The sequence below is a fragment of the Bacillus rossius genome, chromosome 1 (genome assembly GCF_032445375.1).
Source record: "Bacillus rossius redtenbacheri isolate Brsri chromosome 1, Brsri_v3, whole genome shotgun sequence".
NCBI lineage: Eukaryota > Metazoa > Arthropoda > Insecta > Phasmatodea > Bacillidae > Bacillus > Bacillus rossius.
Window position 1 is genome coordinate 279030230 of NC_086330.1, and position 13356 is coordinate 279043585.

Sequence of the window (13356 nt, forward strand, 5' to 3'; positions counted from 1 at the left end):
GACGTATTTTCAGTACAAAAGCTGTTAGTCCGGTCAATTTAGACATCCGAGATTACAAAAATTCGCACCGAGCTTAAAATTGGTAGGATTGTTCAAAACACCATTATAAATTAAATGTGAAAAGTTCTCATCGATCCGACACCTGGAAAAAAATTTACTCTGGGTCAAAGGTCACAAAAACGGGGTTTTCACGATTTTCAGCAAAACGATAGGTTTTATCATAAATTTAGCCCAGACAAAAATAGCTTTAACTTCTGGTAACTCAAAAAAAAAGTTGTCTGATCTCATTTTGTTTACTGAGAAGCACATCTTACTACAAACTATACACCTTTTAGCCCCTGTTCATGTGGATTTGCAGGCTCTCTGATAATTTGAGGTAATTCAGGAGTGTCACGGCCATTTTATGGAATAAAAATGCAAATAAAGGGAATAGTATAGTACTTCCAAGGTTCTCTGAGTTCCCCCCCCCCCCCCTCCCGAAAGAAGGGTGTTTCCAAACTCCTACTGGGTGGTGGGGTAAAAACTTAAAAAAACTATAAAAATATTGGAAAGAATGTAATAACTAATAATCGTTGCATTGATCTCAGAAATATAATTTTCCGACATTTAGTTATTTTTACGGAAAAGCCGCTACCATCCATAATAACTAATTTTAGGCCGTTGTGTAGATCTTGACGTGTACAGTTTTCGCGATTTATGCACTGTATAATTTTAGACTAGGACAATGAATGTGTACAAACGTTGCAGACTTATTTGCTACACTTGTTTTGTATATTACCGAGTTATATTATATCTAATAAGACAGTAGGCAAGACGCTGCTGCGTGAATGTGACCGGCCCGTTATGCTGCCCGTATAAACACATGGTTTTAATCTTATTTGCAGTGTTTAATATTCATTGATCTAAATGTTAATGTCCCGTAAAAATATGAAATTGTCGTTGTTTAGTAAATAGTTCTCAGAAGTGAGTAGGTACTTTTATTTTCGTGTTCTAGGCATACTTACATTTGATCTGCAACGGAGTTTTCTGCGCAGGAGGGAATCTAGTTTCCTAGGCTATGTGAGTGTAAAAGAACTGGGAACGGTATCCATCTTTAAAAATTTAACGCCGAAACAACGTTTCTGTTATCTACAGCGACGAAGGGTTTAAAGCACACAAGCGCGTGCACTGAGAATCGGACTTGAGCGATCGTATCTACCAAACTTTATTTATTTTTTTTTAAACGTTCGTTTTTTTAAAGGTGTGAAATACTGTTTCGGGCATAAAACACGAACTCTTACAATGAGGGACGAAACCATATTGAAACATTATTTAAACGCCTGAAAGGAAACATTTAAAATGCTTCCTTCCGGCCATACCCAGCATTAGGCAGTGGAGCAACTGCTTAGATTCCCACAGTTCCTCCCCTCTCCTTGTGTGTCACGTGACACTGTGACGTCAGAGGGCGGGTACCTCAAGTCGTCCCGTCCATACCACCACTGCGAATTTGTCGCTGTAGAAAAATTGTTTTATTGAAATAATTGATGGTAGAAAGTAACACGCTACAAAAATAAGTGGAAAATAAAAATGTTACCACCAATTCTTTTAATGAAATAATTTTGCTACAGCGACAAAATTCGCAGTGGTTGTAGAGCTTCGTTCAATTAAAAATAATTCAGACGCTCAGTATTCTTTGTTATTATTATATTTTCTCTAGTATGTACAATAAATATGTTTGTTCAGCCCCAACTTCAAAAATGTATACCAACCTTGGGATGCACACATACAGATATTTACAACTTATTTTATCGTGATGAACCTGCAGCCGAAGTTTTTCAGTCGAATTAAGACTCACCTGTATATACTCGTAATATGACACAAAGGCGGCAGCTGCTCACACTCTTTCTAAAGTGGAAAAAAGTAAAATAAAACAAGGAGCTAAGACTTGTAGTTAGAGAACATTTGTAACTTACCCTCACAATTTATTGCTAAAAAAAATTGTTTAGTAAATAATGTTTTTCCTTTTGTTATTGTTTATTATTGTTGATCTCCATGGAGCCTCCTCCCTTAAGAAATAGGTTAAATTCTGTAAAAGACTCCCCCTTCTGACTGATTCTGTTTTTAAGCTCGACACGCCCGTTATATTACATAAGATTCCAGGCGCGCGAACATTTCTGTGGGACGAATTTAGTTTATGTTGTTTCTGCGGTCAACGGTCTGCTCCCGGCTCCTTTAAATGGTGCTCAAAATACCTCCGTCAGCGCATGCGCACACGAGGCAAGGCGTGCTCGCGTTCTGGATCTAGAGCCGAGAGAGCTTCGAGGTTACACTAGCACGCCTGCTTCGTATCCTCCCACATTTAGCAACCGTTATTAAAACGGGAATTAATGAATACATTAATTACTCGACATCGGGGTCGGTAGAAAAGATGAGGGCTGACGATATAAGACGGAACATTGGTGGAATTAGTAGATTGGGACACAGTAGTGTCCAAAAAAATCCCAACGGCTACAACAACGTCCGGCATATTTCCCACAAATCTGAGTTCGACATTGCCGTTAATATAGAGTGAATCTTCTTTGGTAGGAGGTGGCCGGTGGCGGATGCAGGCTTTGTTTTAGTGGGAATATTTGAAAAAAAATATATGTGAGGGAGTCTTTCAGTACTCGTCAGAGAAATGTAAGATCTAACGTCGGTAACAAGCAAATTGTTGTGGTCTTATTTTGTAAATACACTTATAATTCTAAAAGAAGAAACGAAATTAACTAAGAATGCATTAAATTAATTCCAAGCGTGATAAATATACATAAATAGTGCTTTTAGCTATATTTCTGGACGCGAATCTTACGTAGTCTCAGCACCCGTCGCTAGAATTCGTTGCCGCAGCAGCTACATAGACTATCGAATCATTTGATTTCCAGAGCAAAATGATAAACTATATATATTGAAACGGCTCCGTTGACATTGATAAAGAATTGAAAAAATGCTGAAGCCAAATCTTGGAGCTGATTTATAACGAATTTTATTTAAATAATGCACATATTGTTAGCATTCATTAATCAGGTAATACTATAAAGTTTCCCTTTGGCTTTGTGAGCTTTGGTTCGCGCCATACGCCATAGATGGCAGCACCGTGGTTACTCATTTCTGTTCCATGCGACTTCCGTTCCATTCACGAAATTACTCCTGCCAAATGTCGTATACCGAGAGTTAAGATGTTACACATCAAAAATTCATTTGTATGTTCTGAAAACTTACGTAAACACCAAGAGTTTCAGACATTAACAATTTGAAATTCATTGCTGCCTTTGTGGTTTGTAGTTCCAGGTGTTGTAACAGCTCAACTTGCATCTACCAAAAATTAAATACTGCTTTCACCGAGATATCGCATTTTTTTTTAACAATATTTCGTTGTGTGTGTGTGTGTGTGTGTGGGGGGGGGGGGGGTCCGTCTCCCGCCCCTTGCATTCGCCTCTGAAGGCGGTTGATCTGACCACTCAACTGCATTGGGCTCTGTGAAATTGCAACTGAAAGAAGATGGGGAAACGAAGCAGGTACACTTAGAAATTACTGTACATTTACGGACTTTTCAACAAAAATGCACGTTAAATTAAATAAGGTATTTTTTTCCGTATAACCAGATCTTCGTAAAACTATACGCCGGATTCTTAATTGCGAGTTTGGTGCTTTAATGTGAACAAGTAAACACGCGTGTGAAAGCAAGAACAGTGTTTTGTTGTAAATTTAACATATTTTTAGAAGTTTTGTTTATAGTCCACTTCTAAATCATTTACGAGAGTTCGTGTTAAATTAGCATGAAATAAGACTCCGGTAAATTCACGAATAAATCCATATGTTATCGTAGATCCCTGGGATATGTTGTACCTAACCAGTATTCATGGTAAATGTTATGCAAACATTTTAAAGTATGGGATGGCGCTCTTCTTTCACGGCTCTGGAAAACCCCAGAAATTGCGCGTGGATTCGCGAACAGGCGGTGCTCAATTCGCGCATGCGCAGTCGGAGGTGTGCTGATCTCCGTTTAAAGACCCGTGTCGTCAGCGCGGCGGACTATTCGCGCCGCGCAGTTTGTTTTCCCAACAGCGTTTCACGAGAGCGAGCGTTGGGCAGGCTCCTAAATAACATTTCGAGGTTTCACGTGATACTATACTTCAGCCGCGTGTGCTTTTAAATACTGGAGTACATTTTCAGACATTTCATCGATTATTCCACCTTTAATAACGAAAGACTCGTTGTAGTTTCAGGAAGCTGATTCTTCGTAGAAAGTACCCTGGATTCCGATTTCCGATTGTGTTCCGCTGTAAATCCCGTTCAAGAATGTCACGGAAATGGAGTCGGATCACGAAAAACGGAGACCGATTTCCCGTAACATTTCACTATCGCGTCTGTGATGCTTCACGGTATGGCTGTTCCACATTGCACGGAAACGTAAAAATGGCTACCAATGAGATTGCATTTCAAAAGGTTACAAAATGTGAATTTAATAAAAAAATACATATTATGATTCAAGACCATAGCACATGCAGAATGTACATATATAATAAAAATAAACCACAAAGTCCAAATAGAACACTAGATATAATTCTACTTGAAACAATTTTTAACGTATATAGAACTTAAACAAACATGGCTACCACTGTAACCGAATACTAGGCTTCTGTTGGTCGTACGGAGCAACGCAAACGGCAGAGTTTAGCACTGCCGAGCTAATCCGTGCGGGTCCGTCTCCGTCTGCGTGCTGTTGTAGAAACTCTGTTCCGTGAGATCCGTATCCGTGTCCGTGCGATTGTAGAACAGGCTTAAATAAGGTTGACCCGCGCGTATGTAGAAGGAAAACTTATTTTTGCTGTAGACTTGGAAAGTTTTTGATTGTTTTGCTGCTACTGTTAAGATGAGTATTGTGGTTTTATATCAAAATTAAATTAACGTAGCGTCGTTGAAGGTGAAATTATAGTATGCACCAGAAATGCATTGAAATAAGCTTGCATTACACAACGGAAATATGACAGGTTGAATGTCCAGTGGGCATGCATGCATGAACTACTATATTCACGAGCCGAAGTCGTCAAGATGGCGGAACCCCGTGTAGCAACATGCACCCGTGCATGCTTCGCGAACATCGGGGGATCTCCTAAGCGTATTGGCGTGCCGAGGTAAACTTTACTGTAGTGAATCTATCCTGGAACACATTTTGTAAACTTGAATAGTCATAACAAAATATAATAGCAACTTAATGAATACCTATAATTTATTAGCCAGGGAAATTGCGTTTGGACGAATATGGCGTCAAAGATGTTTAACATTTTATTGGTTCTCTAAATCATTATGAACGTGGTACTATATTTTAAATATTTGTAAAATAAATGTTGCAGTCCAATACATAGGATTAAAACAAAATTGTTATGAAACATTTTAAAAATCATTTTATAGCACTTAAGTATATGTATGTATATATGTGTGGGCTTAAAAGACAGATCTCAGTAAGTACATATTACAAACAAACTTTAACCGCATTGAGTTGATTTTACATTTAAGATTTACAGAAAAAATTCCTAAAGCCTGACTTTGGACTTGATTTTCGACAAGAAATTTTTTTAAAAATATTGCCCATGATGTTAAAATATATTAAACCGTTAATATCATCCATTTTTAGGAAACATTGGAAGTTATACTTGTAGGACTAATTCCAGTCGTTGAAGCAAAAACAAATATACGAACAATAAGTATATGTTTGTATATTTGTTTTTGCTTCAACGACTGGAATCGGTCTGTAAATACTTCCTACAATCAAACCTTAAACTTATTGAGCTGATTAAACTTATTATATAATATTGTTGTATTGTTATTTTAAAAAGTAAAAAAAAATCGCAGTAACGAAATATTAACCACGTCCCGCGAGGTTAAAAAAGCACGCGTTCTACCACTGTGCTACTTAGTGAATAGAGAAATGAGAAAGAGAATATGTGTCATAATCATTTTAATGCCACTTTTCTTAGTTTTTTCACACTTTGTGTTACTTTTTACTATGACTACTTTAGTTAACCAAATATATTCCAGGGTAGTTTCACTATCATAAAGTTCATTTGGCACACCAAAAGATTAGTTTGCGTCCAATGTTTACAAAAGTGACTATATACGGGTTTACGTTGCTATACCTGGGTCCGCAAACTTTTTGTCACATTTCCGTCCATCGATTTCCGTTCAATCGTCACGAAATTACTCCTACCAAATGTCGTCTACCGACAGCTAAGATGTTTACACATCAAAAAATCAACATGACGCGTGAAACCCGGTCACACATATCCGCCTGCAAAATTTAATTTAACTTTAGATTTATTTTAACTTCGTATTTATTGGGTAGGGAAAAGAGATAAAACGCGTGTTTACACAAACATTTCAAAGAATTCTGCAGTTTTGTAAGTGGTAGCCCCACATCTTTAATATTCCACCATAAAATAATCGGGTGTTTGCTTAAGGGCACACATACGATGTGCAGAGCTTCAGAAAAAAAACAAACGATTTAAAAATTGTCCAAAATATCCGAGTCGGGTCTGTTTGCGAAAACAATTCAAAAATACGCCAAGAGTTGTTGAGTAGGTTGTGCGACAATTCCGACCACAGACAATTCCGGAAATGGGAAAATTCGCGACAATTCCGGCCACTGACTCGCAAAGCTTTAACATTTGTATACAGTAAGTGTCAATTGCGGACATGTACACCTGTTGTTGGTTTGTTGACGCACTGCAACCTTCTCCCCTCCCCCTCCGGCACACCAAGCGTGAAGACTGTTTATTAATCAGTCAGTCTACACTGCTCTTTCTTTGTTGACGCACCACTCCGTTGTGATGGAAGTTACTGAAACGGAGAAAGGGAAGCCTGCAGTGTTTTATGGTGTACATGCCTACCGAAAGAAGCGTGTCAATGCTGATGGTACTGTGACGTGGGTTTGCTTGCAAGAAAGGACTAAAAACTGCAAGGGAAGATTAGTTAGTAGAAATACGGAAGTTTTAAATGTGTCAGACCACGAATGTATTCCAGACATCGCTAAACTTGACGTGATGAAATCTGTCTTTAGAGCCAAGAAAATATTACGAGAAGAGTGTGTTACCGTGGCAAAAGTATACTCTGACGAATTGGGCACTTTACACGATAAAGGATACGAATTCGTGACTGAATTACTACATGCGTCGTCAGGTAAACGGACTCTGTACAGACATAAATACCAGGCACATGGGTCATTAGCAGAACCTACTGAACGCCAGGATGTTGTGTTATCAGAAGGTTTAAAGATGAGCGATTGCAGTAACTTACTTTTAACAGATAACGGGAGAGAAGACAGAATCATTGCTTTAGCTGGTGACAAGGGGAGAGAGTGCTTCAGAACTCAACACCACTTTTTCATGGATGGAACATTTCGGAGCTGCAGCAAGCAATTCGCACAGATCTATATTATTCATGTAGATATAGGAAGTAATGAAATATAAACAAACGTTATTCCTGTTCTTTTTGCTTTGATTCCCAACAAGAAGAATGAAACTTACATTCGTCTGTTTCGGTTGGTGATGGAGAGAATTCCAGAGTGGAATCCTCAGACAATAAACGTGGATTTCGAGTCAGCGGCCATATCGGCACTAAAAGAAGTGTTTCCTTCTGTTGATATCAATGGTTGTTTCTTCGACATGAAGAAGTACCTGTGGAGGAAGGTACAAATGGTAGGTTTAACGAATGAGTATAAAGAAAACGAATAAGTGAGACTCAGCATCCGGATGTGTGCAGCTCTGGCTTTCATTGAACCTGAAGATGCATGCGAAGGGTGGCTCATAATCCACGAAGAAGCACCCTCAAACTCAAAACTAGAAGAGTTCTTCGATTACTTCATTGACCAGTGGCTTGAAAATGACATCATACCTGTGCAGCTATGGACCTGTTATAAGCGAAGGCATCGAACCAATAACGCAGTAGAGGGTTGGAACAGCAAAATAAATGCTTGTCTTGGTAAACCCCACCCGAAGATACAAAACGTTATATCTTGCCTGAAAAGTGAAGCGGAAAATGCCAAAATTATGTACATGAGGATGGAGCTTAATTTAGAAGGGAAAAAAGAACAAAGTTGTACAAGAATATCGACGAAAAAATTCCGATGAGCCAATAAAAGTATGAAAACACTGGAGACTTGAAGAAACATCTCAGAACCAAGGGCGCCCATATGATAATTTGTAGGGGGGGGGGGGGGGGGGCAGACTTAGGGGTATGAAGTATTTTTAATATTTTAGAAGACTAACTGCGGCTTGTTACTAGCCATAAAATAGTTCCAGTTCTGACCCTGTTAAATTTTTTTGTCCTGTTACTAAAATACTTTATTGGCTACTTTATTAATTAAATATTAACTATTTTATTGAAACAAGTGAATTTTTAGCAACACAAATGTAGGAATACAGTCCTTATACTTTTGCAGCGTCTCGGGTACACGAATATCAAGAATACAGTCCTTCAACTAATTATTGCTCTCTTTACCCCTAAATAAATGTCGCGTACAAATTAAATTAAAATAATTATAAAGTTTAAAACGTGTTGGTCAAAAGATTTAACTTTGGGAGAGAAACGATTTAAATATGTTATCACAGTCAGAAAATAGTTGTTTTTAAATGTAACGCCTGAACTATGCTTATAATTATAATCAAAAATTGTTTCAAACTTTTTATTTTATTTTCAACTGTTGCTTACCTTTACCACGGCGATATTGTATCACACAAAATATTCCCTCGTTCACAGTTAAATGAATATTAGTATGTTTCGATATGAATCATAATTGCTTATCATTTAGAATTAGCACAGATGGATTCAGTAGTCGAGGACTATTAAGTTTATTTAGTGATAGTAAAGCTTCAAATTACAAATGTGAAATCGGTTTACAATATTCAAATAAGATATAAGTTACTATCAAAAGGAATTGTTTCAAATCATGTAACTTCAAACTCAATTAAATATTATCAGCTCAAATCATATCAGTGAGTGCCTTTAATCAGTACTTACGGCTATTTTTGCTCAATGGTGTCAGCAAATTGGACCACTGGATATGAACTACACTTAAGGGACAAGGTAAATTCTCAAAAGTAAATTGCAAAGTTAAGTTATTAATCAAACAGCAACTTCTAATTCCATCTGATCAGACACAAAATCAACATTATAGTTAAAACAAATTAAAATTTAGTTCATGCCAAAAATTATTCACAATAAAATTTAATTGAAGATGTACTTCTGGAAAATTAGTGTGATCTCAGATTATATGATTAGAAAATTATTTAGGTACTTGATCATCGATAGTTCAAGGGACTCTCGAAAATTGTTCAAATGCTATTCAATACGACGATAACCAACCTCCGTCAGTACATGCAAAAGTATGACGACACAGATGACCTCTGGCTCTGCAACACAGCTGTGCGTGGTACAGGAACTAGACTGCTCACTGCCGCTGCTTCCTTCCTCGCAGTGGGAAAGGTCTTGTTCGGTACGCACCAATGGTCGACTTCGAAGTTCTGTGTGAAACACGGCGCCCTCAACTGCTTCTATATCACCACTGCCAGTCAATCGTTGGCCTTCCTTACTTCCGGCTGGAGTGGTTTTGATATGAACTTGCAGAAATTCTTCTCCTCAGCTCGATTCTCTTCAGTCAAAAATGTTGATCGCTGGCGATACAGCACGTTGAATAGCGTCAGTAATCAGTCTTGCAGCTGTAAACTTGTTGACTGGTTTCATTAGTTTCCGTCGTGAAAATTTGATAGTTCGTTTCAAAGCAAGCAATAGATCGTGAATAAACCCTATCGTGGTTGCAGTTTATCGCCTACGATGATTCAAATTTGATGTCACAATAATCTAATTCATTAATACTTCTTCTGCCACATTGCTTTATTAATAAAAACTTTAATGTCAGTCGAAACTATAATAAAATCTTGCAAAATTGATATCTCGTGGATAATCAGAAGTAGGTAATAACGATTTCTCTACAAAACCATGGTATAACGAATACTCCTTCGTTCTAAAGAATGTACTTTTCCTTTGCTATTTAAACGACTTTTAGATGTCAAAACACAAAACAAGCTGAATGTCCTAGCTATCGCTATTCGCTGGATATGCTAGCCAATCATTAACTTTCTTACAAGTTCATCTTCTTATAATAATTAAATTTATTGTTTAACACATGAATTTCAATGGGTTATTTATAAAATATGAACATTTTATGAAACAAGCAAAGATAAAAAAGAGGAATTTCATATCAGTGTCTAAACACAATCATAGAGGATTAACCTAATTTAAGTTAACAGAATTGTTAAGTAGGAATAAAGTAAAAGAATTTAGTTTTCAGTATCTTATGATTCTCTAACTTCATAATTTAATACAGAAAACAAATTTAAAATGCACACATCACACGATTTTTCACTGGTATTGAAATAAAAAGAAAATTTTAATACAAATTATTATGCATAAGTTTGATTACGGATTTGACTCTAATATTTATCTGAAAAAGCAAACTGTAAATTTCTTTTCTTCTTGCCGAACAAGTCAAGCACTTTGTCCTCGAAACCAGGGTTTTTCACTCTTTTCCTGTGGACACTTAAGGCACAAGCTGGACAGACGGTCCTCGCCAGTAGTACTTCTCAGCCACGTCTTCACTTTACTCAGTGTGCTGAAAGAACGCTCTATTGTGCAAGTTGTGGGGGTATGGTTTGGTAGAATATAAGCAGTCTCCTTACTGCTGGGTAAAATATTGTTTCTGAAAGTATATCATGGAGCTTTGTTTTTTCCAAACATTCCTTATTCGTCCAGACGTCATACCATAATCTTGCTTCTGCTTCCAAGTTGTCGATTTGATAAAACTTTTGCAAACTTTTTATGTCTCTCATGAAATCTTCTTTCGTCTCCTTTTTCATCAAATGTGGGTGAAGAATTCCACCTTTGAAAGGTATGCCTTTATCTCTTTCAAATCTCGTAGTAAGAGATATAATTATAGAATCCATGTACGGATTGTAAATTGCAACTTTGAAATAGTCTTCAGGTGATGAGCACTGGACATTCACGTTACATCTGTGGGTCTGCCTTCCAGCCAATATTGGGATTTTTATATCTATGTCAAGCTCATTACAATATTCTTTTGCTGCCTCGAAAATGGTTTTGAATTCATCATTGCTTTCTCTCTGCTTTTGAAAATTTTCTAGCAGGTCAGTATTGATGTATCTGTCACCACACAAAAGTTAACATGATGCAATGCGTGGTGCAACTGTGGTTAGTCGCTGTGAGGTCACTTTATATCACTCGTGCATTGAGGCAAGTTATGTAATGTTAAAAAAAAGGGGGGGAACGCAGGGGAGGGCGGAGGGCAGTCATTGTTTTTACTATTTAATATTATATATATTCGTTCAATAAATTATAACATGTATCTTCAGGGGGTGAGGTGTTTAAAATTTTATGAAGATAACGATTTTACGAATGCAATCCAAGCGACCGTGAGCGTATGTAAAATCGGGATTCCAGTGTGAATTGATTCCGAGTTTACTGAAGGTAGCGGAATCCTTATCCTTTTAAACACTTTTGAAGGGCAAAAAAGGTTTTCCTCTAAATTCAAAATTCCAACATAAATTTTACGTTGTAGACTTTTCTGAACAATAATTCTTATTTGAGTAACTTTAATGGTGTAAGCTTACCTTAAAAACTGTGAATATTCTGAGCGGATGTGACGAATGAGAAACTAAGAAACACTACATAATAACAGTGGTTTTTATCTTTACACTTTTCACTGATTTATTTACACTTAAGTTATTTATACTGACTGAATACACTAAACTAAATCTAGACCAGATGCATAAAACTGTAGACCTAAATATTATTGAAAAATCTCTGTTTTGAGATGTTATTTGTGAACATACACATTATTATGACGAAAAAGTATCAAAACATTTCGCCGTCTGCAAGCACATGTCAATTGTCGCGTCGTCTAACTCTGACTGGTCTAAATCTGTTGTGTTGTGTTATCGCGTGAGCTTGGGCAGGATCACGAAGGGGAATTACTCGCCACAGGCGTTGCGCTTGCCCGCATTTTCTCCCTGTACACAACACATTATATCGCAGCAGCAGAAACTAATGCTTGATCAACATAAAAAATGAAGTAGACATGTAAAAAACGATATACAATAATATCTTCATGTTGAAACACTTCTACATAATACCGAATTTAAATAATTTTCTTTAAAGGAAAACACCTGACTACACTATATTTTTTTTTCCTTCCCTGAAAGCTAGGGGGGGGGGGAGCACGCCCCCCCCCCCCCTGCTCCCGGGTATGGGCGCCCTTGCTCAGAACCATAGCCTATGTACAAAATTTAGTTTAAAATTTCAACACTGACAATGCGTATTCACGTTGATTTTAAATACTAGTAATAAAAAATAAAAAAACCTTAGACAATAAAAGTTAATAGAACGTTGATTTTAAATATTAGCAATAAAAAACAATGACAAATAAAAAAATTTAAACACGCCAAAGTAGGTTTGACTTAAAAGTGAGAGAAGTCAAAGTCCCCCCTCCCCCCTCTTCAAACAATTTCTTTATTTCCTGATGTGAGGTGAGGTGATGATTTAGCTGTCCGGAATTGTCACTGGACGTGTGTTTGTCATTGAGATTATGTTTATCTTTTTGCCGGAATTGTCGCTGTCCGGAACTGTCCCGACACCGCTGAGTAGTGCTGTTTGCGTATTTCGTTTTTAAATTTTATTTATAGGAGAGTAAAATGGCTAAACCACGAGTTTTCAGAAAAATAATTTTAGTCATGAAACATCCGGTACAGATTCTTGAAAGTAGTTAAGGGACTTACTTGCATCGCATTTTTAACTTTATTTCTCCGCCATATAATTTTATGATTACCGCTCAAATTTCATTGTTGCCCTTGCCGTATGCACGACGAGTCCAACACAGCCTTGTAGGTACTTAGAGGTGATACCGCGCTAGAAACACCAGCGAGCGTCGCACTTATCTTCTTGGCTAACAGAAATACACCCCTGACTAGGAGAAGTCATTAGAGAAAACGACACAGACCAGGAATAGTGAGGAGGAGATCGGCCATGGCTACTAACCGTCTCAGCATCTGCCCGAAACGAATTTGGAAAACCACGGGAAGCTGAGATCAGGATGGCCGGGCTGGCATTCGAAGTCCTCTAGAGTTCGAGTCCAGTATCTTACCATTACTTCACTACCACCCCCCCCCCCTTTTCCTTTTTTTTCTTTTCCCTGCTCCATAGCGCTTTTGAACACACCTGGGAAAAAAATTTCAGTACTTTTACAAAAGATTACTTTGGAAATCAGTTGCC

General features: G+C 37.5%; 1 protein-coding gene across 2 annotated transcripts in view; it reads left to right on the forward strand.

Annotated features, from left to right (window-relative positions):
- LOC134527634 (putative phospholipase B-like lamina ancestor) overlaps positions 1-13356 on the forward strand; it is a 136227-nt gene that overhangs the window by 47281 nt on the left and 75590 nt on the right. The gene's annotated exons all lie outside the window — the stretch shown is intronic.